Consider the following 25,971-nt stretch of genomic DNA (forward strand, 5'->3'; position numbering starts at 1 on the left):
ATCTTGATGATTTCTTGTTTTGTGTTGTTTGTTGTTTTTCATATGCATTTTTTGTTTGTTAGAGTCCATGCATTAAAGATTTCTAAGTTTGGTGTCTTGCATGTTTTCTTTGCATAAATTTTTTTTTCAAAAATGTGTTCTTGATGTTCATCATGATCTTCAAAGTGTTCTTGGTGTTCATCTTGACATTCATAGTGTTCTTGCATGCATCATGTGTTTTGATCCAAAATTTTCAAGTTTTGGGTCATGTTTGTGTTTTTCTCTCTCATAATTAAAAATTCAAAAAAAAAATCTTTTCCTTATTTTTCTCATAATTTTCGAAAATTTGAATTGACTTAGTCAAAAATTTTCAAAATTAGTTGTTTCTTACAAGTCAAGTCAAATTTTTAATTTTAAAAATCTTATCTTTTCAAAATCTTTTTCAAAAATCATATCTTTTCCAATTTTTTTCTTATTTTCGAAAATTTAAAAATTATTTTTTCAAAATCTTTTTCTTATCTTTATATCATATTTTCAAAAATATGCTAACAATTAATGTGATTGATTCAAAAATTTGAAGTTTGTTATTTTCTTGTTAAGAAAGGTTCAATCTTTAAATTCTAGAATCTTATCTTGTAGTTTCTTGCTAGTTAAGTCATTTTAAAAATTAAATCTTTTTCAAAATATCTTTTTCTTAAAATTTTTATCTTATCTTTTTATCTTATCCTTCTCAAAATTTTATCTTTTTCAAAATTTGATTTCAAAATATCTTATCTAAACTTCTTATCTTCTTATCTTTTCAATTTTGATTTCAAATCTTTTTCAATCAACTAACTAACTTTTTGTTTGTTTCTTATCTTTTTCAAAACCACCTAACTACTTTTCCCTCTCTAATTTTCGAAAATACCTCTCTCTTTTTTTCAAAAATTCTTTTTAATTAATTAATTGTTTTAATTTTAATTCTATCTTATCTTTTAATTTTCGAAAATACTAACCCCCTTTTCAAAATTATTTTCGAAATTCTCCCTCTCTTTTCTTATTCTATTTAATTATCTAATTACTAACACTTCTCTTCACCTCTCTCCATCCAAATATCTGAATCCCCTCTTCTACATTCTTCTCCCCTTTCTTCTTCTACTAACATAAAGGAATCTCTATACTGTGACATAGAGGATTCCTCTTCTTTTCTTGTTTTCTTCTCTTTCATATGAGCAGGAACAGGGAAAAAGGCACTCTTGTTGAAATTGATCCTGAACCTGAAAGGACTCTGAAAAGAAAACTAAGAGAAATTAAATTACAACAATCTAAAAACAACTTTTCAGAAATTTTCGAACAAGAGAAGGAGATGGCAGCCGAAAATAATAATAATGCAAGGAGAATGCTTGGTGACTTCACAAAGCCAACGTCCAAATTTGATGGAAGAAGCATCTCCATTCCTACCATTGGAGCCAACAACTTTGAGCTGAAACCTCAGCTAGTTGCCTTAATGCAACAAAACTGCAAGTTTTATGGACTTCCATCTGAAGATCCTTATCAGTTTTTAACTGAGTTCTTGCAGATCTGTGAGACTGTAAAGACGAATGGAGTTGATCCTGAAGTCTACAGACTCATGCTTTTCCCTTTTGCTATAAGAGACAGAGCTAGAATATGGTTGGATTCACAACCTAAGGATAGCCTGGACTCCTGGGATAAGCTGGTCACAACCTTCTTGGATAAATTCTTTCCTCCTCAAAAGCTGAGCAAGCTGAGAGTGGATGTTCAAACCTTCAAACAAAAAGATGGTGAATCCCTCTATGAAGCTTGGGAAAGATACAAGCAGCTGACCAAAAGATGTCCATCTGACATGTTTTCAGAATGGACCATATTAGATATATTCTATTATGGTCTATCTGAATTTTCGAAAATGTCATTGGACCAGTCTATAGGTGGATCTATTCACCTAAAGAAAACGCCTGAAGAGGCTCAAGAGCTCATTGACATGGTTGCAAACAACCAATTCATGTACACTTCTGAGAGGAATTCCGTAAATAATGGGATACCTCAGAAGAAAGGAGTTCTTGAAATTGATGCTCTGAATGCCATATTGGCTCAGAACAAAGTGTTGACTCAACAGGTCAACATGATCTCTCAAAATCTGAATGGATGGCAACATTCATCCAACAGTACTAGAGAGGCAGCTTCTGAAGAAGCTTATGATCCTGAGAACCCTGCCATGGCAGAGGTTAATTATATGGGTGAACCTTATGGAAACACCTATAACTCATCATGGAGAAATCATCCAAATTTCTCATGGAAGGATCAACAAAAGCCTTAACAAGGCTTTAACAATGGTGGACGCAATAGGCTGAGCAATGGCAAGCCTTTTCCATCATCTTCTCAGCAACAGATAGAGAATTCTGAACAAAACACCTCTAATTTAGCCAATCTAGTCTCTGATCTGTCGAAGGCCACCTTCAGTTTCATGAGTGAAACAAGATCCTCTATTAGGAATCTGGAGGCACAAGTGGGCCAGCTGAGTAAGAAAGTCATTGAAACTCCTCCCAGTATTCTCCCAAGCAATACAGAAGAGAATCCAAAAGGAGAGTGCAAGGCCATTGATATAATCAATATGGCCGAATGCACAAGGGAGGAGGAGGACGAAAATCCCAGTGAGGAAGACCTCCTGGGACGTCCCTCAAGCAAGAAGGAGTTTCCTATTAAGGATCCAAAGGAATCTGAGGCTCACATAGAGACCATAGAGATTCCATTAAATCTTCTTCTGCCATTCATGAGCTCTGAAGACTATTCTTCCTCTGAAGAGGATGAAGATGTGACTGGAGAGCAAGTTGCTCAATATTTAGGAGCTATCATGAAGCTGAATGCCAAGTTGTTTGGTAATGAGACCTAGAAAAGTGAACCTCCCTTGCTCATTAGTGAACTGGATACCTGGATTCAGCAAATTCTACCTCAAAAGAAGCAAGATCCTGGCAAGTTTTTGATACCTTGTACCATAGGCACCATGACCTTTGAAAAAGCTCTGTATGATCTGGGGTCAGGGATAAATCTTATGCCACTCTCTGTAATGGAGAAACTGGGGATCATTGAGGTACAACCTGCCTTGTTCTCATTACAATTGGCAGACAAGTCATTGAGACAAGCTTATGGAATAGTAGAGGACGTGTTAGTAAAGGTTGAAGGTCTTTACATCCCTGCTGATTTCATAATCTTAGACACTAGGAAGGAAGAGGATGATTGCATCATCCTTGGAAGACCTTTCCTAGCCACAGTAGGAGCTGTGATAGATGTCAACAGAGGTGAATTAGTCCTTCAATTGAATGGGGACTACCTTGTGTTTAAGGCACATGGCCATCCCTCTGTGACAAAAGAGAGTAAGCATGAGGAGTGATGAGCGGATAATTTGTATGCTTTTTGGCAGTGTTTTTAGTATATTTTTAGTATGATCTAGTTAGTTTTTAGTATATTTTTATTAGTTTTTAATTAAATTTCACTTTTCTGGACTTTACTATGAGTTTGTGTGTTTTTCTGTGATTTCAGGTATTTTCTGGCTGAAATTGAGGGACCTGAGCAAAAATCTGATTCAGAGACTGAAAAGGACTGCAGATGCTGTTGGATTCTGACCTCCCTGCACTCGAAGCGGATTTTCTGGAGCTACAGAAGCCCAATTGTCGCGCTCTCAACGGCGTTGGAAAGTAGACATCCTGGGCTTTCCAGCAATATATGATAGTCCATACTTTGCCCAAGATTTGATGGCCCAAACCGGCGTTCAAAGTCACCTCAAGAAATCCCAACGTTAAACGCTGGAACTGGCACCCAAATGGGAGTTAAACGCCCAAACTGGCACCAAAGCTGGCGTTTAACTCCAAGAAGAGTCTCTACACAAAATTTGCTTCATTGCTCAGCCCAAGCACACACCAAGTGGGCCCGGAAGAGGATTTTTATGTCATTTACTCATTTCTGTACACCTTAGGCTACTAGTTTTCTATAAGTAGGACCTTTTACTATTGTATTTACAATCTTGGATTATTTTGATCCTTTGATCACTTTGGGGAGGCTGGCCTCACGGCCATGCCTAGACCTTGTTCTTATGTATTTTCAACGGTGGAGTTTCTACACACCATAGATTAAGGTGTGGAGCTCTGCTGTACCTCGAGTATTAATGCAATTACTATAGTTCTTCTATTCAATTCCGCTTGTTCTTTTACCAAGATATCACTTGTTCTTCAACATGATGAAGGTGATGATTGACGCCCATCATCATTCTCACCCATGAACAAGGTGACTGACAACCATTCTTGTTCTACAAGCATCTGAGGCTTAGTGAATGTCTCTTGGATTCCTGATTGCACGATGCATGGTTGATCGCCTGACAACCGAGTGCTCGCCTGACAAACGAGCCAACCATTCCGTGAGATCAGAGTCTTCGTGGTATAGGCAAGAACTGATGGCAGCATTCAAGAGAATCCGGAAGGTCTAACCTTGTCTGTGGTATTCTGAGTAGGATTCAATGATTGAATGACTGTGACGTGCTTCAAACCTGTAACCTACTGGGCGTTAGTGACAGACGCAAAAGAGTTATTCTATTCCGGTAGGGGAGGGAACCAAACCGGTGATTGGCAGCACTGTGACAGAGTGCGTGCATTAGCTTTCACTGCGCGGATGGGAGGTAGCTGCTGACAACAGTGAAACCTTACACGAGCTTGCCATGGAAAGGAGTAAGAAGGATTGGATGAAGGCATTAGGAAAGCAGAGAGACGGAAGGGAAGGCATCTTCATACACTTGTCTGAAGCTCTTACACCAATGAATTACATAAGTATCTCTATCCTTATCTTTTATGTTATTTTCGTTCATCACCATATACATCTGAGTTTGCCTGACTAAGATTTACAAGATGACCATAGCTTGCTTCAATGCTAACAATCTCCGTGGGATCGACCCTTACTCACGTAAGGTTTATTACTTGGACGACCCAGTGCACTTGCTGGTTAGTTGTGCGAAGTTGTGTAATGCCATGGTATTGAGCCACCAACGTTCTTGGAGCCATTACCGGGGATTATGAGAGTTGTGAAAAAGTATCGTTCACAATTTCGCGCACCAAGTTTTTGGCGCCGTTGCCGGGGATTGTTCAAGTTTGAGCAAGCTTTTGGTAACAATGCCTGGGATTGTTCTAGTTTGGACAACTAACGGTTCATCTTGTTGCTTAGATTAGGTATTTATTTTTTTTTCGAAATTCTTGAAGATGAATTCTAGAGTTTCATGATGATTTGTTGAAATCTGGCTGGCTGAGAAGCCATGTCTAATCTCATTGGACCGAGGTTTCAACTTATCACCACAAGAACTTGTTGATTTCTTATCAATCTTGCTTTTGGAGCAGTGATTTGCTAAGGCTTGGCTGGCCTCTGGCCATGTCTAGTGTTTTGGACCAAAGCTTTCTTTGAAAGCTTGGCTGGCTGTGAAGCCATGTCTAATTCCTGGACCGGAGTCTTAGACTAGCATTGCACTTCCTGGAATTCTCATTTTTGATGCCTTTTCCCATTTAATTTTCGAAAAACACAAAAAAAAAAATTTACAAAATCATAAAAAGACCAAAAATATTTGATGTTTCTTGCTTAAGTTTAGTGTCTCATCCTAAGTTTGGTGTCAAATGCATGTTTTTGTTATAATTTTCGAATCCATGCATATATTTCTTTGTTTTGATCTTTGAATTCTATTGACTTGAAGTATTTTGTGTGTCTCATATAGTGACAGTAGTATACAAACTGCTAAGTTTGGTGTCTTGCATGCATTGTTAATTGATTCCTTTTGCATTTTGATTATTAAAAATCCAAAAATATTTTTAATTTGTGTCTTTTCAAATCAATGATACAAAGAATTGAAGATTCAGAACATACTGCAGAGGAATTACACAGAAAAAGCTGAGCATTCAAAAATGCCCAGTGAAGAAGGCAGACTGGCGTTTAAACGCCAGCCAGGGTACCTGGTTGGGCGTTTAACGCCCAAAGAGGTAGGATTTTGGGCGTTAAACGCCAGAATGTATACCATTCTGGGCGTTTAACGCCAGGATGGTGCTAGGGGGAAGATTTTGTTTTCAAATCAATTTTTTTTTAGTTTTTCAAAATCAAATCTTTTTCAAATCAAATCTTTTCAATCAAATGTTTTCAAAATCAATTTCTTTCCTTTTTAAAAGATACTTACTAACAATTAATGATTTGATTGAACATCTCAAAATTGTTGCCTTTTCTGTTGAGGAAGGTTTTATGTTTGAATCATATCTTTTCTTGTTAGGCAAGTCATTAATTTTTAAAATCATATCTTTTCAAATTATTTTCAAATCATATCTTCTCAATCACATCTTTTTAAAACCATAACTTTTCAATTAAATCTTTTTAACCACATCTTTTTCAAAATAGTTTTCAATCAATCTTTTTAATTTCTAATTTCAAAATCTTTTTCAAAAATCACTTGATTTCTTTTTCACTTTTAATTTCGAAAATTATCAATCAAATTTTCAAAATGTTTTCAAAATCTTTTAAATGAATTTTCGAAAATTCTCTTCCCTCTTCCCACATCCTTCTATTATGGAGTACCACTCTTTCTGAATGCACAATTCGAACCTTATCTAACTAAAGTTCGAATTCTTCTCTCCTTCTCTTTCTATTTCTCTTTTCCTCTGACATTTCAAGGATCTCTATACTGTGACATAGAGGATTCACATTTTCTTTTCTTCTCTTTCATATGAGCAGGAGCAGAGACAAAGGCATTCTTGTTGAAGCTGACCCTGAACCTGAGAGAACCTTGAAGCGAAAGCTAAGAGAAGCCAAGGCACAACTCTCTTTAGAGGACCTGACCGAATTCTTCAAGGAAGAAGAACACATGGCAGCCGAAAACACAACAATGCCAACAATGCAGGAAGGTGCTGGTGACTTCACTGCACCTACTCCTGATTTCTATGGGAGAAGCATCTCTATCCCTGCCATTGGAGCAAACAACTTTGAGCTTAAGCCTCAATTGGTTTCTCTAATGCAACAGAATTGCAAGTTCCATGGACTTCCAATGGAAGATCCTCATCAGTTTTTAGCTAATTCTTGCAAATCTGTGACACAGTCAAGACTAATGGGGTTAACCCTGAGGTCTATAGACTGATGCTATTCCCTTTTGCTGTAAGAGACAGAGCTAGAATATGGTTGGATTCTCAACCTAAAGCTGGACTCTTGGGAAAAGCTAGTCAATGCCTTCTTGGCAAAGTTCCAAACCTTCAGACAGAAGGATGGAGAATCCCTCTATGAAGCTTGGGAAAGATACAAACAATTAATCAGAAGATGTCCTTCAGACATGCTTTCTGAATGGAGCATCATAGGTATTTTCTATGATGGTCTCTCTGAACTATCCAAGATGTCTTTGGATAGCTCTGCTGGAGGATCTCTTCATCTGAAGAAGACGCCTACTGAGGCTCAAGAACTGATTGAAATGGTTGCAAATAACCAATTCATGTACACTTCTGAAAGAAATCCTGTGAACAATGGGACTAGTCAGAAGAAAGGAGTTCTTAAAATTGACACTCTGAATGCCATTTTGGCTCAGAATAAAATATTGACTCAACAAGTCAATCTGATTTCTCAAAGTCTGTCTGGAATGCAAAATGCACCAAACAGTACTAAGGATGCTTCATCTGAGGAAGAAGCTTATGATCCTGAGAACCCTTCAGTGGAAGAGGTAAATTACCTGGGAGAACCCTATGGTAACACCTATAATTCTTCATGGAGAAATCACCCAAATCTCTCATGGAAGAATCAAGAGAGACCTCAACAAGGTTTCAATAATGGTGGAAGAAACAGGTTTAACAATGTAACCTTTTCCATCATCTTCTCAGCAACAGACAGAGAGCTCTAAGCAGAATACCTCTGACTTAGCAACCATGGTCTCTGATCTAATCAAAACCACTCAAAGTTTCATGACTGAAACTAGATCCTCCATTAGGAATTTGGAAGGACAAGTGGGTCAGCTGAGCAAGAAAATTACTGAACTTCCCCCAAGCCTCTCCCTAGTAACACTGAAGAAAATCCAAAAGGAGAGTGCAAAGCCATAAATATGGCCGAATTCTGGGAGGAAGAGGCAGTGAACGCCACTGAGGAAGACTCACTGGACGTCCACTGGCCTCCAATGAGTTCCCCAATGAGGAACCTTGGGAATCTAAGGCTCAAACTGAGACCATAGAGATTCCCTTGGACTTACTACTGCCTTTCATGAGCTCTGATGAGTATTCTTCTTCTGAAGAGGAGGATATGTCACTGAGGAGCAAGTTGCTAAATACCTTGGAGCAATCATGAAGCTGAATGACAAGTTATTTGGAAATGAGACTTGGGAGGATGAACCCCCTTTGCTCACCAAAGAACTGGATAACTTGTCTAGGCAGCAATTGCCTCAAAAGGCAGGATCCTGGGAAGTTTTCTATACCTTGTACCATAGGCACCATGACCTTCAAGAAGGCCTTGTGACTTGGGGTCAAGTATAAACCTCATGCCCCTCTCTGTAATAGAGAAATTAGGGATCTTTGAGGTGCAAGCTGCAAAATCTCACTAGAGATGGCAGACAACTCAAGAAAACAAGCCTATGGACTTGTAGAGGATGTTCTGGTTAAGGTTGAAGACCATTACATTCCTACTGATTTCATAGTCCTAAAGACTGGGAAGTGCATGGATGAATCAATCATCCTTGGCAGACCCTTCCTAGCCACAGCAAAGGCTGTGATTGATGTTGATAGAGGAGAGTTAATCATTCAGTGATGAAGAATCCTTGGTGTTTAAGGCCCAAGGATATCCCTCTGTCATCATGAGAAGAAGCATAAAGAGCTTCTCTCAAAACAGAGCCAAACAGCCCCCACAGTCAGACTCTTAGCCACAGCAAAGGCTGTGATTGATGTTGATAGAGGAGAGTTAATCATTCAAGTGAATGAAGAATCCTTGGTGTTTAAGGCCCAAGGATATCCCTCTGTCATCATGGAGAAGAAGCATAAAGAGCTTCTCTCAAAACAGAGCCAAACAGAGCCCCCACAGTCAGACTCTAAGTTTGGGTTGGGAGGGCCACAATCAAACTCTAAGTTGGTGTTGGGAAGTTCCAACACGGTTCTGAGCATCTCTGAGGCTCCATGAGAGTCCTCTGTCAGCTAATGACAGTAAAGAAGCGCTTGTTGGGAGGCAACCCAATGTTTTATAATTAATTATTTTTCTTTTGTTATTTTATCTTTTTTAGGTTTGATGATCATAAGAAGTCACAAAAACAATGAAAAAGCAAAAACAAAATGAAAAACAGGAGAAAAACAGCACACCCTGGAGGAAGATGCTGCTGGCGTTCAAACGCCAGTCAGCCTAGCAGTTGGGCGTTTAACGCCCAGTCTGGCACCCTTCTGGGCGTTTAACGCCGGAAAGGCACAGACTGCGTTAAACGCCAGTAAAGGGCAAAACCTGGCGTTAAACGCCAGGAATGGCACCAGCCCGGCGTTTAACGCCAGAAAAGGCTCAAAACGTGGATTTTGATGCCATTTGGTGCAAGGATGCCTTTCCTTGACACTACAGGATCTGTGGACCCCACAGGACCCTACCATCACTCTCTCTCTTCTTCCCCCATTCACCAATCACCTCAACACCTCTTCCCCAAAAAAAAACCCCTCACCTATCAAATCCCATCTTTCTCTCACCACTCACATCCATCCTTCATAAAACCCCACCAACCTCACCCTTCAAATTCAAACCACTTTCCCTCCCAAACCCACCCTCAAATGGCCGAACCCTCATCCCCCTCTTTCCTATATAAACCCCTCTTTACCCCTTCATTTCCCACTACCTAAACACCACTTCTCCCCCTCCTTGGCCGAATACACCACCATCTCCCTCTTCCTCATTTCTTCTTCTTCTACTCTCTTCTTTTCTTCTTTTGCTCGAGGACGGAGATGGATAGATTCCTCTCAAGGGTGCATCAAGACCACTTCTATGAAGTTGTGGCCTTGAAGAAGGTGATCCCCGAAGTCCCCTTTTCACTCAAAAAGGGTGAATATCCGGAGATTCGCCATGAGATCCGAAGAAGAGGTTGGGAAGTACTTACCAACCCCATTCACAAGTCGGAATCTTGATGGTTCAAAGTTCTATGCCAATGCATGGATCACCAAGAACCATGACCAAGTATGAACCCGGATCCAAAGAATTATCTTACTATGGTTCGGGGGAAATACTTGGATTTTAGTCCGGAAAGTGTGAGGGTGGCGTTCAACTTGCCTATGATGCAAGGAGATGAGCATCCTTACACTAGAAGGGTCAACTTTGATCAAAGGTTAGACCAAGTCCTCACAGTCATATGTGAAGAGGGCGCACAATGGAAGCAAGATTCAAGAGGAAAGCCGGTCCAATTGAGAAGGCATGACCTCAAACCCGTGGCTAGAGGATGGTTAGAGTTCATACAACGCTCAATCATTCCCACTAGCAACCGGTCCGAAGTTACCATAGACCGGGCTATCATGATCCATAGCATCATGATTGGAGAAGAAATAGAGGTTCATGAGGTTATAGCCAAGAACTCTATAGGGTGGCGGACAAGACCTCTACCTTGGCAAGGTTAGCCTTTCCTCACCTCATTTGTCACCTCTGTTATTCAGTGGGAGTTGACATAGAGGGAGACATCACCATTGATGGACAAGCCCATCACTAAGAAAAGGATGGAGTACACAGAGATCCCACTCATCATGAGATCCCTGAGATTCCTCAAGGGATGAATTTTCCTCCACAGACTATTGGGGGCAACTAAACACCTCCCTAGGAGAGTTGAGTTCCAATATGGGACAACTAAGGGTGAGCACCAAGAACACTCCATTCTCCTCCATGAAATTAGAGAAGAACAAAGAATCATGAGAGAGAGCAACAAAGGCAAGGAAGAGACATTGAGGAGCTCAAGCACTCCATAGGACCTTCAAAAGCAAGGAAGAGCCGCCATCACTGAGGTGGACCCATTCCTTGATTTCCTTGTTCTTTATTCCTTCGTTTTTCGAATTTTAGTGCTTTATGTTATCCATGCTTGTGTCTTATGATCATTAGTGTCTTAGTGTCTATGCCTTAAAGTTATGAATGTCCTATGAATCCATCACCTTTCTTGAATAAAATGTGCTTAATTGAAAAGGAAGAATGCATGAATTTTGAATTTTATAATAGTTTAATTATTTTGATGTGGTGGCAATATTTTTGTTCTCTGAATGTATGATTAACAGTGCATATGTATCTTGAATTTGTGGTGCATGAATGTTGGCTCTTGAAAGAATGATGAAAAAGGAGACATGTTATTGAGGATATGAAAAATCAATAAATGATTCTTGAAGCAAGAAAAAGCATTGCTATTCAAAAAAAAAAAAAAAAAAAAACCGAAAAAAAAGAGAAAAAAAGAAAACGAAAAAAATAATAAGAGTTGTGATCCAAGGCAAATAAGAGTGTGCTTAAGAACTCTGGACATCTCTAATTGGGGACTTTAGCAAAGCTAAGTCACAATCTGAAAAGGTTCACCCAATTATGTGTCTGTGGCATGTATGTATCCGGTGGTAATACTGGAAAGACAGAGTGCTTTGGGCCACAGCCAAGACTCAATAATAGCTATGTTCAAGATCATCATACTTTACTAGGAGAATCATTAACACTATCTGGATTCTAAGTTCCTAAAGAAGCCAACCATTCTGAGTTTCAAAGGATAGATTGAGATGCCAAAACTGTTCAGAGGCAAAAAGTTAAAAGCCCCGCTCATCTAATTAATACTGATCTTCACAGATGTTTTTGGAGTTCATTGCATATTCTCTTCTTTTATCCTATTGATTTTCAGTGCTTGGGGACAAGCAACAATTTAAGTTTGGTGTTGTGATGAGCGGATTTAAGTTTGGTGTTGTGATGAGCGGATAATTTGTATGCTTTTTTGGCAGTGTTTTTAGTATATTTTTATTAGTATGATCTAGTTAGTTTTATGAGTTTGTGTGTTTTTCTGTGATTTCAGGTATTTTCTGGCTGAAATTGAGGGACCTGAGCAAAAATCTGATCCAGAGACTCAAAGGACTGCAGATGCTGTTGGATTCTGACCTCCCTGCACTCGAAGTAGATTTTCTGGAGCTACAGAAGCCCAATTGGCGCGCTCTCAACGGCGTTGGAAAGTAGACATCCTGGGCTTTCCAGAAATATATGATAGTCCATACTTTGCCCAAGATTTGATGGCCCAAACCGGCGTTCAAAGTCACCTCAAGAAATCCCAGCGTTAAATGCTGGAACTGGCACCCAAATGGGAGTTAACGCCCAAACTGGCACCAAGCTGGCGTTTAACTCCAAGAAGAGTCTCTACACGAAATTTGCTTCATTGCTCAGCCCAAGCACACACCAAGTGGGCCCGGAAGAGGATTTTTATGTCATTTACTCATTTCTGTACACCTTAGGCTACTAGTTTTCTATAAGTAGGACCTTTTACTATTGTATTACAATCTTTGGATTATTTTTTGATCCTTTGATCACTTTGGGGAGGCTGGCTCACGGCCATGCCTAGACCTTGTTCTTATGTATTTTCAACGGTGGAGTTTCTACACACCATAGATTAAGGTGTGGAGCTCTGCTGTACCTCGAGTATTAATGCAATTACTATAGTTCTTCTATTCAATTCCGCTTGTTCTTTTACCAAGATATCACTTGTTCTTCAACATGATGAAGGTGATGATTGACGCCCATCATCATTCTCACCCATGAACAAGGTGACTGACAACCATTCTTGTTCTACAAGCATCTGAGGCTTAGTGAATGTCTCTGGATTCCTGATTGCACGATGCCGAGTGCTCGCCTGACAAACGAGCCAACCATTCCGTGAGATCAGAGTCTTCGTGGTATAGGCAAGAACTGATGGCAGCATTTAAGAGAATCCGGAAGGTCTAACCTTGTCTGTGGTATTCTGAGTAGGATTTAATGATTGAATGACTGTGACGTGCTTCAAACCTGTAACCTACTGGGCGTTAGTGACAGACGCAAAAGAGTTATTCTATTCCGGTAGGGGAGGGAACCAAACCGGTGATTGGCAGCACTGTGACAGAGTGTGTGCATTAGCTTTCACTGCGCGGATGGGAGGTAGCTGCTGACAACAGTGAAACCTTACACGAGCTTGCCATGGAAAGGAGTAAGAAGGATTGGATGAAGGCATTAGGAAAGCAGAGAGACGGAAGGGAAGGCATCTTCATACACTTGTCTGAAGCTCTTACACCAATGAATTACATAAGTATCTCTATCCTTATCTTTTATGTTATTTTCGTTCATCACCATATACATCTGAGTTTGCCTGACTAAGATTTACAAGATGACCATAGCTTGCTTCAATGCTAACAATCTCCGTGGGATCGACCCTTACTCACGTAAGGTTTATTACTTGGACGACCCAGTGCACTTGCTGGTTAGTTGTGCGAAGTTGTGTAATGCCATGGTATTGAGCCACCAACGTTCTTGGAGCCATTACCGGGGATTATGAGAGTTGTGAAAAAGTATCGTTCACAATTTCGCGCACCAAGGAGCTTCTCTCAGTTCAGAGTCAGGAAGAGCCCCCACAGTCAAACTCTAAGTTTGGTGTTGGGAGGCCACAACCAAACTCTAAGTTTGGTGTTAAGATCCCATATCCAAACTCTAAGTTTGGTGTTGGGACTATACAACATTGACCTGATCACCTTTGTGGCTCCAAGTGAGCCACTGTCAAGCTATTGACATTAAAGAAGCGCTTGTTGGGAGGCAACCCAATTTTATTTATCTAATTTTTATTTTATTTTATTTTATTTTTATTTTGTGTTTTATTAGGTACATGATCATGAGGAGTCACGAAAAAATATAAAAAATTAAAAACAGAATCAAAAACAGTAGAAGAAAAATCACACCCTGGAGGAAGCACAGGCTGGCGTTCAACGCCAGTAAGAAGCATCTGGCTGGCGTTCAACGCCAGAACAGAGCATCAACCTGGCGCTGAACGCCAGGAATGTGCCTAAGAGGAAAAGCTGGCGCTGAACGCCAGTAACAAGCATGAAACTGGCGTTCAACGCCAGAAACATGTTACATGTGGGCGTTGAACGCCCAGAACGTGCACCAATGGGCGTTTAAACGCCAGAATAGTGTGCAAAGGCATTTTACATGCCTATTTGGTGCAGGGATGGAATTCCTTGACACCTCAGGATCTGTGGACCCCACAGGATCCCCACCTAGTATATTCCCACCTTACCTCCTAATTCTATTTTTGTGATTACTCTTCCCCATGTCACACTTCCCAACACCCTTCACCAATCACCTCAATCTCTCTTCCCAATTACCCCCTTCACCACTCACATCCATCCACTCTTCCCAATAAACCCCACCCACCATCAAAAATTCAAAACTATTTTCCCACCCATTCCCACCCTAAAGGGCCGAACATATACTCTCCCCTCTCCCTATATATACCCTTCCATTCTACTTCATTTTTACACAACACAACCCCTCTTCCATACCTTGGCCGAACCTACATCTCTCCTTCTCCATCCATATTTTCTTCTTCTTCTTCTTCTCTTCTTTCTTCTTTTGCTCGAGGGCGAGTAATATTTTAAGTTTGGTGTGGTAAAAGCATAAGCTTTTTGTTTTTCCATTACCATCAATGGCACCTAAGGCCGGAGAATCCTCTAGAAAAGGAAAAGGAAAGACAAAAGCTTCCACCTCCGAGTCATGGGAGATGGAAAGATTCATCTCCAAGAGCCATCAAGACCACTTCTATGATGTTGTGGCAAAGAAGAAGGTGATCCCTGAGGTCCCTTTCAAGCTCAAGAAAAATGAGTATCAGGAAATCCGACATGAAATCCGAAGAAGAGGTTGGGAAGTCCTAACCAACCCCATGCAACAAGTGGAATCTTAATGGTTCAAGAGTTCTATGCCAATGCATGGATCACTAGGAACCATGATCAAAGTATGAACCCGAGTCCAAAGAATTATCTCACAATGGTTCGGGAGAAATACTTAGATTTTAGTCCGGAAAATGTGAGGTTGGCATTCCACTTGCCCATGATGCAAGGAGATGAACGCCCCTACACTAGAAGGGTCAACTTTAATCAAAGGTTGGACCAAGTCCTTATGGACATATGTGTGGAGGGAGCTCAATGGAAGAGAGACTCCAAAGGCAAGCCAATCCAACTAAGAAGACTGGACCTCAAGCCTGTAGCTAGAGGATGGTTGGAGTTCATTCAACGCTCCATCATTCCCACTAGCAACCGATCTGACGTTACTGTGGATCGGGCCATCATGATTCATAGCATCATGATTGGAGAGGAAGTAGAAGTTCATGAGGTCATCTCTAATGAATTCTACAAAATAGCCGACAAGCCCTCCACCATGGCACGGCTAGCTTTTCCTCACCTTATTTGCCATCTATGTTACTCAGCTGGAGTTATCATAGAAGGAGACATCCTCATTGAAGAGGATAAGCCCATCACCAAGAAAAGGATGGAGCAAGCAAGAGAGACCCTTCACGGTTCTCAAGAGATGCATGAGGAAGCTCATCATCAAGAAATCTCTGAGATGCCTCAAGGGATGCACTTTCCTCCCAACAATTATTGGGAACAACTCAACACTTCCTTAGAAGATTTGAGCCACAATGTGGAACAATTAAGGGTGGAACATCATGAGCACTCCATCATTCTCCAAGAAATAAGAGAAGATCAAAGAGCAATGAGGGAGGAGCAACAAAGGCAAGGAAGGGACATAGAAGAGCTTAAGGACATTGTTGGTCCTTCAAGAAGAAGACGCCACTAAGGTGGATTCATTTCTTGTTCTTATTTCTCTGTTTTTCGGTTTTTTATGTTATGTGTTATTCTATGTTTTGTGTCTCTACTTCATGATCATTAGTGTGTAGTAACCATGTCTTAAAGCTATGAATAAAATCCATTAATCCTTCACCTCTCTTAAATGAAATATGTTTTAATTCAAAAGAACAAGAAGTACATGAATTTCGAATTTATCCTTGAATTTAATTTAATTATATTGATGTGGTGACAATACTTTTTGTTTTCTGAATGAATGCTTGAACAGTGCATATTTTTTATTTTGTTGTTTATGAATGTTAAAACTGTTGGCTCTTGAAAGAATGATGAACAAAGAAAAATGTTATTGATGATCTGAAAAACCATGAATTGATTCTTGAAGCAAGAAAAAGCAGTGAAAAAGAAGAAGCTTGCGAAAAAAAAAATTTGGGAAAAAAAATAGCAAAGAAAAAGAAAAAGCAAGCAGAAAAAAAAAGCCAATAGCCCTTAAAACCAAAAGGCAAGGGTAAAAAGGATCCAAGGCTTTGAGCATCAATGGATAGGAGGGCCTAAGGAAATAAAATCCAAGCCTAAACGGCTAAACCAAGATGTCCCTAACCATGTGCTTGTGTCATGAAGGTCCAAGTGAAAAGCTTGAGACTGAGTGGTTAAAGTCGTGATCCAAAGCAAAAAGAGTGTGCTTAAGAACTCTGGACACCTCTAACTGGGGACTCTAGCAAAGCTGAGTCACAATCTGAAAAGGTTCACCCAGTCATGTGTCTGTGGCATTTATGTATCCGGTGGTAATACTGGAAAACAAAGTGCTTAGGGCCACGGCCAAGACTCATAAGTAGCTCTGTTCAAGAATCAACATGCTTAACTAGGAAAGTCAATAACACTATCCAAAATTCTAAGTTCCTAAAGAAGCCAATCATTCAGAACTTCAAAGGAAAAAGTGAGATGCCAAAACTGTTCAGAAGCAAAAAGCTACAAGTCCCGCTCATCTAATTATAATTAATATTCATTGATATTCTGGAAATTATAGTATATTCTCTTCTTTTTATCCTAATTGATTTTCAGTTGCTTGGGGACAAGCAACAATTTAAGTTTGGTGTTGTGATGAGCGGATAATTTATACGCTTTTTGGCATTGTTTTTAGGTAGTTTTTAGTAAGTTCAAGCTACTTTTAGGGATGTTTTCATTAGTTTTTATGTTAAATTCACATTTCTGGACTTTACTATGAGTTTGTGTGTTTTTCTGTGATTTCAGGTAATTTCTGGCTGAAATTAAGGGACTTGAGCAAAACTCTGAAAAAGGCTGACAAAAGGACTGCTGATGCTGTTAGAATCTAACCTCCCTGCACTCAAAATGAATTTTTTGGAGCTACAGAACTCTAAATGGCGCGCTCTCAACGACGTTGGAAAGTAGACATCCAGAGCTTTCCAGAAATATATAATAGTCTATAATTTATTCGGAAATTGATGATGTAACTTGGCGTTGAACGCCAAGTACATGCTGTTGTCTGGAGTTAAACGCCAGAAAAACGTCATGATCCGGAGTTGAACGCCCAAAACATGTTATAACTTGGAGTTCAACTCCAAGAGAAGCCTCAGCTCGTGGATAGGTCAAGCTCAGCCCAAGCATACACCAAGTGGGCCCCGTAAGTGGATTTATGCATCAATTACTTACTCATGTAAACCCTAGTAGCTAGTTTAGTATAAATAAGACTTTCTACTATTGTATTAGTCGTCTTTTGACCACGTTTCATCTTTGGTCTTAGCTTTGTTTTATTCTTCATCTTAGGAGGCTATTGAGCACGTTTTGGGGGCTGGCCATTCGGCCATGCCTGAACCTTTCACTTATGTATTTTCAACGGTGGAGTTTCTGCACACCATAGATTAAGGGTGTGGAGCTCTGCTGTACCTCAAGTTTCAATACAATTATTATTACTTTTTATTCAATTCTCTTTTATTCTTATTCCAAGATATACGTTGCACAACACTTTGATGAATGTGATGATCCGTGACACTCATCATCATTCTCACCTATGAACGCGCGTGATTGACAACCACTTCCGTTCTACTTTAGGCCGGGCGCATATCTCTTAGATTCCCCAACAGAATCTTCGTGGTATAAGTTAGATAGATGGCGGCATTCATAAGGATCCGGAAAGTCTAAACCTTGTCTATGGTATTCCGAGTAGGATTCTGGGATTGAATGACTGTGACGAGCTTCAAACTCCTGAAGGCTGGGCGTGATGACAAACGCAAAAGAATCAAGGGATTCTATTCCAACCTGATTGAGAACCGACAGATGATTAGCCGTGCTGTGACAGAGCATAGGAACATTTTCACTGAGAGGATGGGATGTAGCCATTGACAACGGTGATGCCCTACATAAAGCTTGCCATGAAAAGGAGTAGGAAGGATTGGATGAATGTAATAAGAAAGTAGAGATTCAAGAGGAGCACAGCATCTCCATACGCCTATCTGAAATTTCCACTATTGATTTACATAAGTATTTCTATCCCTTTTATTTTCTTTTTATTATTAGTTTTCGAACTCATCATAAACCAATTTAATCTGCCTAACTGAGATTTACAAGGTGACCATAGCTTGCTTCATACCAACAATCTCTGTGGGATCGACCCTTACTCACGTAAGGTATTACTTGGATGACCCAGTACACTTGCTGGTTAAGTTGAATGGAGTTGTGTCCACACATAGTTGAAAAAGCAATGAATTTTACAAAATACAATAACAAAGGAATCACAATTTCGTCCACCAATGGCCCATATGGGTGCGGCTATTTTTCGAATAATTCAGGGGATTCCGGTTCATGCTACCAAATCTTTTATGGAGGAGGCCAAGTCAGAATTTGATCGAATCAAGGGTCTAAAGGAGGAGTTGGAGGTGAAGTTGGCCAAGGTGGAGAAGGAACTGGAGGGTGAGAAGGCCAGGTCTGTTGCCCTTGCTGCTTCTCTGAAGCTGGCCGAAGACATGGCTTTGAAACATAAGGATAGCTATGTCTCGGCATATAGGGAATTGATGCGTCTTCGGGAGGATTTGGAAATAGCTCGGGTTAATTATGGTGAGCTTCAGGGTCACCTTGTGGGTAGCGTAACTGCTGCCTCCGAGAACCTGATGGAGCAGTTCTGGGTTGTTGCTCCTGATGCCGACTTGACTCTCATCAGCCTGGACAATGTCGTGAGAGATGGTAAGATTGTCCCTGATGACCAGGATGATGATGAGACTGATCCTCCCCCCGTGCCTTCTCTTAAGGTGTCGACCTCCTCTGTTCCCCCTGTTACGTCTGATCCGGAATGCCAGATTCTGAACCGGGAGGATGGGACCGTAGATGCTATGCCCCTTCAGAATCGTCCTCCTTCTCCTCATACTGATGCTGCCGGGAAAGCTCCCGATCTTTAGCTGATCTTTTTCTGGATATTTTGTGTAAATAGCCCGGTTTGTGGGCTTTTGAACTTTGTTTTGTTTGTTCTTCTTGACGCTTTTAGTTGTCTGCCTTGCAACTCTTTTTGAAAAACAAAAGTAGCTTCCGAGGTTAGTTTTGTGGTGACCTCTTGAAGCTTCTTTTGTATTATGCATGATATCTGTTGAAATTTTGCTGTCTGGCCTCTTTAGGTTGTTTGCGTGCTTATCGTTTGTAGCTTGGATCCTTTTGAGGCCGTGCCTGTGGGGGGTCCGACTTGTTTCTCGGTTTTCTCGCTCTTGTTTGTATTTTTTAGCGCCTTATGACCGATTTCTTTATGTTGGTCCCCCTCAAAAGTTATTTTTGTGATCCCCTTTTCTGGGCCTTTACTCGGTTTCTTTCAGGGATTATATTGATAACTTTTTAATGGTAGGAGTCCGACTTGGTTATGTCGGTCTCCTTTAAGTTATTGTTCGTAGTCCTCTTTCTTGGATCTTTGTCAAATCTCTTTCAGGGACTACTTGTATAACTTTTTTGTGATAGGAGTCCGACTTGGTTATGTCGGTCTCCTTTAAGTTATTTCTGTAATCCTCTTTTTTGGACCTTTGTCAGGTCTCTTCCAGGGATTACTTTGATAACTTTTTAGTGGTAGGAGTCCGACTTGGTTATGTCGGTCTCCTTTAAGTTATTTTTCGTAGTCCTCTTTCTTGGATCTTTGTCAGATCTCTTTCAGGGACTACTTGTATAACTTTTTTAGTTTTGGGCTGACTTTGTTATGTCAGACCCTTCTAAGTTAAAGTAATCCTCTTTAATAGGGTTGGCCAGACCTCTTTCCAGGGTTTACTTATAACTTGGGTTGACTTGGTCCGACTTCTGAACGTCGGCCAATCTTTAAGTTATTATATTAGCTATCCGTAAGACCTCGTCAGGTTCTTTTTTTGGATTGCTTTCGATAACTTCTTACATTATTTTGTGTTCATCTTTGCCGATTTGTAGAAAATGGTTGGCGTCTTTAGATCGTCCTTTGGGTGAATCGCGTTTTCACCTTTATCAGACGATTGTCTTTATCGTGGTCGCGCAGTGAATTTGTTTTTCACTTTCTGCCGACCTGTTGCTTTATAATCGGACGATGAATACTTCAGATTAATGCGTCTTGGAATCTTGTAGAATATCTAAATAAACTTTATTCAAAGAAAAAATGCAAATATATACATGTGGGAATTTCCTTGCTCCTTTAAGTCGGGTATGATCTAGGTCTCGACATGGTGCCTCATTAAAAAACCTTTTCAGGAAAAAGAGCGCATCCATTTAGTGAGATCCTTTACCTTTTCTAACTGTAGTACCTTCTTAGGTTGCAGGCGTGCCATGATCGAGGAAGCTCTCATCCATCAAGCTTGGACAGTCTGTAGTAGCCCTTCCCTAGTACTTCAATGACTCGGTAGGGTCCTTTCCAGTTTGCTGCCAGCTTTCCTTCTCCGGGTCGAGTTGTTCCAATGTCATTTCTGATTAGGATGAGATCATTCTCTGCAAAACTTCTCGGCACTACCTTTTGATTATATCTGGAAGCCATTCGTCGCTTTAGAGCTTCTTCCCTGATCCGAACTCTTTCTTGGATTTCGGGTAGCAAGTCGAGCTCTTCTCTCTGAAGTTGGGAGTTTGCTCGTTCATTGTAGTGGACTACTCGGGGAGATCCTTCTTCGATTTCTATTGGAATCATTGCCTTCGCTCCGTATGCTAGTCGGAATGGTGATTCGTTTGTAGTAGAATGGGGGGGTTGTTCGATACGCCCATAGGACTTGTGGAAGTTCCTCGGCTCAGGCTCCCTTTGCTTCTTGTAGCCTCCGCTTTAGTCCGGCCAATATGACTTTGTTGGCCGCTTCGGCTTGTCCATTGGCTTGGGGATGTTCGACGGAGGTGAACTGGTGTTTTATGTTCAAGTCGGCCACCAATTTTCTGAAGCCTGCCTCTGTAAATTGGGTACCGTTGTCCGTGGTGATGGAGTATGGTACCCCAAACCTCGTAATAATGTTCCTATATAGGAATTTTCGACTTCTTTGAGCGGTGGCGTTGGCTAGGGGTTCTGCCTCGATCCATTTTGTGAAATAGTCTACTCCTACTATGAGGAATTTTACTTGTCCCGATCCCTGTGGGAAGGGTCCGAGAAGGTCGAGTCCCCATTTCGCAAATGGCCAGGGTGAGGTCACGCTGATGAGCTTTTCTGGTGGGGCAATGTGAAAGTTGGCATGCTTTTGGCATGGTGGACATGTCCTTACAAATTCTGTAGCCTCCTTTTGTAGAGCTGGCCAATAGAATCCCGCCCGGAGTATCTTTTTGGTGAGAGCTTGCGCTCCGAGATGATTACCACAAATGCCGTTGTGTACTTCCTCCAAGACTTCCTTTGTGTTGGAAGTTGGTACGCATTTTAGTAAAGGTGTTGATATCCCTCTTTTGTACAGCGTGTTGTTTATGATAGTGTAGTACTGTGCCTCCCTTTTCAGCCTCTTTGCCTCATTTTCATCTGTAGGAAGTTCTTCTATTTTGAGGTAGTTTATTATGGGGGTCATCCATCCTTGATCCCGACCTATTATGATTCTTTCTTCTTCCGCTATTGACGGGTTCTGTAATACCTCTTGGATAAGGCTTCTGTTGTTGCCCCCTGGTTTGGTGCTGGCTAATTTTAAAAGGGCGTCAGCTCGGGCATTTTGCTCACGAGGTATGTGGTGGATCCTATATTCCCCGAGTTGTCTGAGCTATTCTTTGGTTTTATCTAAATATTTTTTCATGGTCGGATCTTTGGCTTGGTAGCTTCCTGTTATTTGTGAGGTGATGACTTGTGAGTCACTGTAGATGTTGAGTTTCCGAGCTCCAACCTCCCTAGCCAGCTTTAGACCAGCTAATAGTGCTTCGTATTCTGCCTGGTTGTTTGAGGCCGGGAATCCGAATTTAAGGGAGAGCTCAAATTGAGTTCCTTGGTTGCTTTCAATTATCACACCCGCACCGCTTCCTGTTTTATTCGAGGATCCGTCTACGTATATGTTCCATTCTATGGGGATTTTCGGGATGTCTGTAAATTCTGCGATGAAGTCGGCCAGGTGTTGCGATTTGATTGCTGTACGCGCCTCGTATTGGAGGTCGAATTCGGACAACTTGATTGCCCATTGTAGGATTCTTCCTGCTAGATCTATTTTTTGCAATATCCCTTTTATGGGTTGGTTGGTTCGAACTTTAATGGTATGCACTTGGAAATATGGGCGAAGGCACCAGGATGTGAGGATCAGAGCGTAGGCAAACTTTTCTATTTTCTGGTAGTTCAGTTCGGATCCCTGTAGTGCTTTGCTAATGAAGTAGACGGGTTTTTGCCCATGTTCGTCTTCTCTGACTAGTGCTGAGGCTATTGTCCGGCTCCCTACTGCGAGATATAATATGAGCGGTTCTCCTTCTCGTGGCCGAGATAGGATAGGTGGCCGTCCTAAGAACTCCTTGAAGTCTAGGAAGGCTTGCTCACATTCTGTCGTCCATTCGAACTGTTTTCCCTTTCTTAAAGTAGCATAGAAGGGAAGAGATCTTATCGCAGCTCCAGCTAAGAATCGGGATAGAGCGGCCAACCTCCCGTTGAGTTGTTGTACTTCTTTGATACAGGTTGGGCTCTTCATGTTGAGTATGGCTCGACACTTGTCTGGATTTGCTTCAATCCCCCTTTTTGTGAGCATGAAGCCCAAGAATTTGTCGGCTTCTACTGCGAAGGTGCATTTTGCGGGATTGAGCCGCATGTTGTGTTTCCTGATAGTGTAAAACACTTGAGTCAGGTCGGATAATAATGTATCTTCGCTTTGTGTCTTTATCAACATATCGTCTACATAAACTTCCATGATTTTTCCGATGTGATCTGAGAAAAATTTATTCATTAGCCTTTGATAAGTAGCTCCTGCGTTCTTGAGACCAAAAGGCATCACGATGTAACAGTAGTTTGCTTTCGGTGTTAGGAACGAGGTTTTTTCTTGATCTGGTGGATATATGGGGATTTGGTTGTACCCTGAATATGCGTCCATGAATGAGAGATACTTATATCATGATGAAGCATCCACTAGAGCATCGATGCTTGGGAGTGGGTAGGGGTCTTTTGGGCAGGCTTTGTTGAGGTCGGTGTAGTCGGTGCACATTCGCCACTTCCCATTTGACTTTTTCACCAAGACGATGTTTGCTAGCCATAGTGGATATTTGACTTCCCTTATGAACCCGGCCTCAAGTAGCGCTTGTACTTGTTCTTCTACAGCCTGAGCTCATTCTGGTCCAAGTTTTCTTCGTCTTTGTTGTACCGGCTGGGATCCCGGATAGACTGCCAATTTGTGGCTCATTAGTTCGGGATCAATACTTGGCATGTCGGCAGCTTTCCATGCGAAGAGATCAACATTATCTCGTAGGAACCGTATTAGTGATTCCTTTATGTCTCCTTTCAGGATCGTGCCAATATTAGTTGTTTTATCCGAGGTGTCTCCGATCTGGATTCTTTCTACTTCTCCTTCGAGTTGTGGTCGAAGTTCTTCTCGCCTCTGAACTCCACCGAGCTCGATTGTGTGGAACTCTCCTCCTTTACCTCAGAGGTTTAGGCTTTCGTTATAACAGCGACGTGCCATCTTTTGATCTGCCTTTATTGTAGCTATCCCTTCCGCAGTTGGAAATTTCATACATAGATGTGGAGTTGAAACTATTGCACCGAGTTGATTTAACATTGTCCGACCTATTAAGGCATTGTAGGCTGAGCTTACGTCGACCACGATGTAGTCTATCTTGAGTGTTCTGGATTGGTTCCCCTTTCCAAAGGTTGTATGCAGCGATACATATCCCAGCGGTTGAACTGGGGCATCTCCTAGTCCGAACAAGCTGTTCGGGTATGCTCTTAGCTCTTTTTCGTCTAGACCGAGTTTGTCGAAGGCAGTTTTGAATAAGATGTCGGCAGAGCTTCCCTAGTCAATTAATGTACGGTGAAGGTTGGCGTTTGCCAGTATGATCGTAATGACCATGGGGTCGTCGTGTCCCGAGATGATTCCGGATGCGTCTTCCTTGGTAAACGTGATTGCTGGGATGTCTGGGGCTTCTTTTTTTCCTTTGACGTAGTATACTTCTTTGAGGTGTCACTTTCGGGATGATTTGGAGATTCCTCCTCCGGCAAATCCGCCGTGTATTACGTGAATGTGTCTTTCCGGTGTGCGAGGTGATCGTTCAGATCGTCCAACATCCTCATCCCTTCTTCTTTTTCTTGGTTCGTCATCCCGATTGGCCAAAAATCGATCTAGCTTTTCTTCTCTTACTAGTTTTTCTATGACGTTTTTCAAGTCGAAGCATTCGTTGGTGGAATGCCCTTGAAGTCGGTGATATTCACAGTATTCATTCCGATTTCCTCCTCCTCTTTTGCCTTTAAGTGGCCGAGCTGGAGGGATTTTCTCTGTATGGCGGACTTCTTTGTAAACATCTACCAAGGATACCCTAAGAGGAGTATAGTTATGATATTTTTTGATTTTCTCTCCGGAGCGATCTTCCTTTTTCTTGGATTCTTTATCTCGGTAGGTAGAACCGAACCTTGAGGTTTCGCCAAGTCGAGAGTTTTCCTCCATGTTGATGTATTTTTGTGCCCGTTCCTGTACTTCGTCTAAGGATGTAGGGTATCTCTTTGATATAGATTGGCTAAATGGTCCTTCTCGTAGGCCATTTATAAGGCCCATAATGGCAGCCTCTGTTGGTAGACTTTGTATGTCCATGCATGTTTTGTTGAATCTTTCCATGTAGTTGCGAAGGCTCTCCCGATCTCCTTGCTTGATCCCTAGTAGGCTAGGTGCGTGTTTGGCTTTGTCCCTTTGTATGGAGAATTGGGCCAGGAACTTCTTGGCCAGATCGTCGAAACTTGAGATGGATTTTGGAGGTAGGTTGTCAAACCATTTAATAGCTGTCTTGGTGAGAGTTGTTGGAAAGTCTTTGCAGCGGACTGCATCTGAGGCATCTATGAGGTACATTCTACTTCTAAAGTTGCTGAGATGATGGTTGGGGTCCGAGGTGCCGTCATATAGAGTCATATCCGGAAGCTTGAAATCTTTTGGAATTTTGGTCTTCATAATTTCTCTGGTGAATGGATCTTGATCTTTCTGAGAGCTATCTTCTGCGGATGATCGAGTAGCTTTAGTTTTAAGATCGGCTTCGAGTTTTACAAGCTTATCTTCTAGTTCTCTGCGCTGCCTTATCTCCCGGCATATATCTTCTTCCTTTTCACGTCGATGTTGGGCTTCTTTCTCGAGTTGCTCCAATCGATTTTGAAGTGCTTCTATTACTCCTGGATTTGATGAATTTTTGTCTCCATTGGTTTCTGGAGTATCTTTGAGTATTGTGTCCGCGTTTTTATGCAGCGTTCTGTCTTCCAAACCTGAATCGTGGTCATTGTCATGGTCATCCGCCATGTTAATGGGATGACTTCCAGGTTCCCCGGCAACAGAGCCAATGTTCCGAGGGTTACCTGAAACTGTAGGTCGATCTTGGATGAGATCGTCTGTGTTGGTCGGAACCGACGTGTCCGGTAGGTGGGTATCGGCCGGAGCTGGTGTGTCCGACTTGTTGGACTTGGTGGTGGTGCTGATCCTTCGTCCCCGGAGGGTGGGGGTACCTGTAAGAGACTCCGATGCTTAAGTTAGCAAGGGTATTAAGCAGGTATTGAGTAAAATCAGAGTATGAATTATACCTGGGTGCTCCAGTGTATTTATAATAGTGAGATGTTGCCTCTTGC

The sequence above is a fragment of the Arachis stenosperma genome, chromosome 2, assembly GCF_014773155.1.
Source record: "Arachis stenosperma cultivar V10309 chromosome 2, arast.V10309.gnm1.PFL2, whole genome shotgun sequence".
In the NCBI taxonomy this organism is placed as follows: Eukaryota; Viridiplantae; Streptophyta; class Magnoliopsida; order Fabales; family Fabaceae; genus Arachis; species Arachis stenosperma.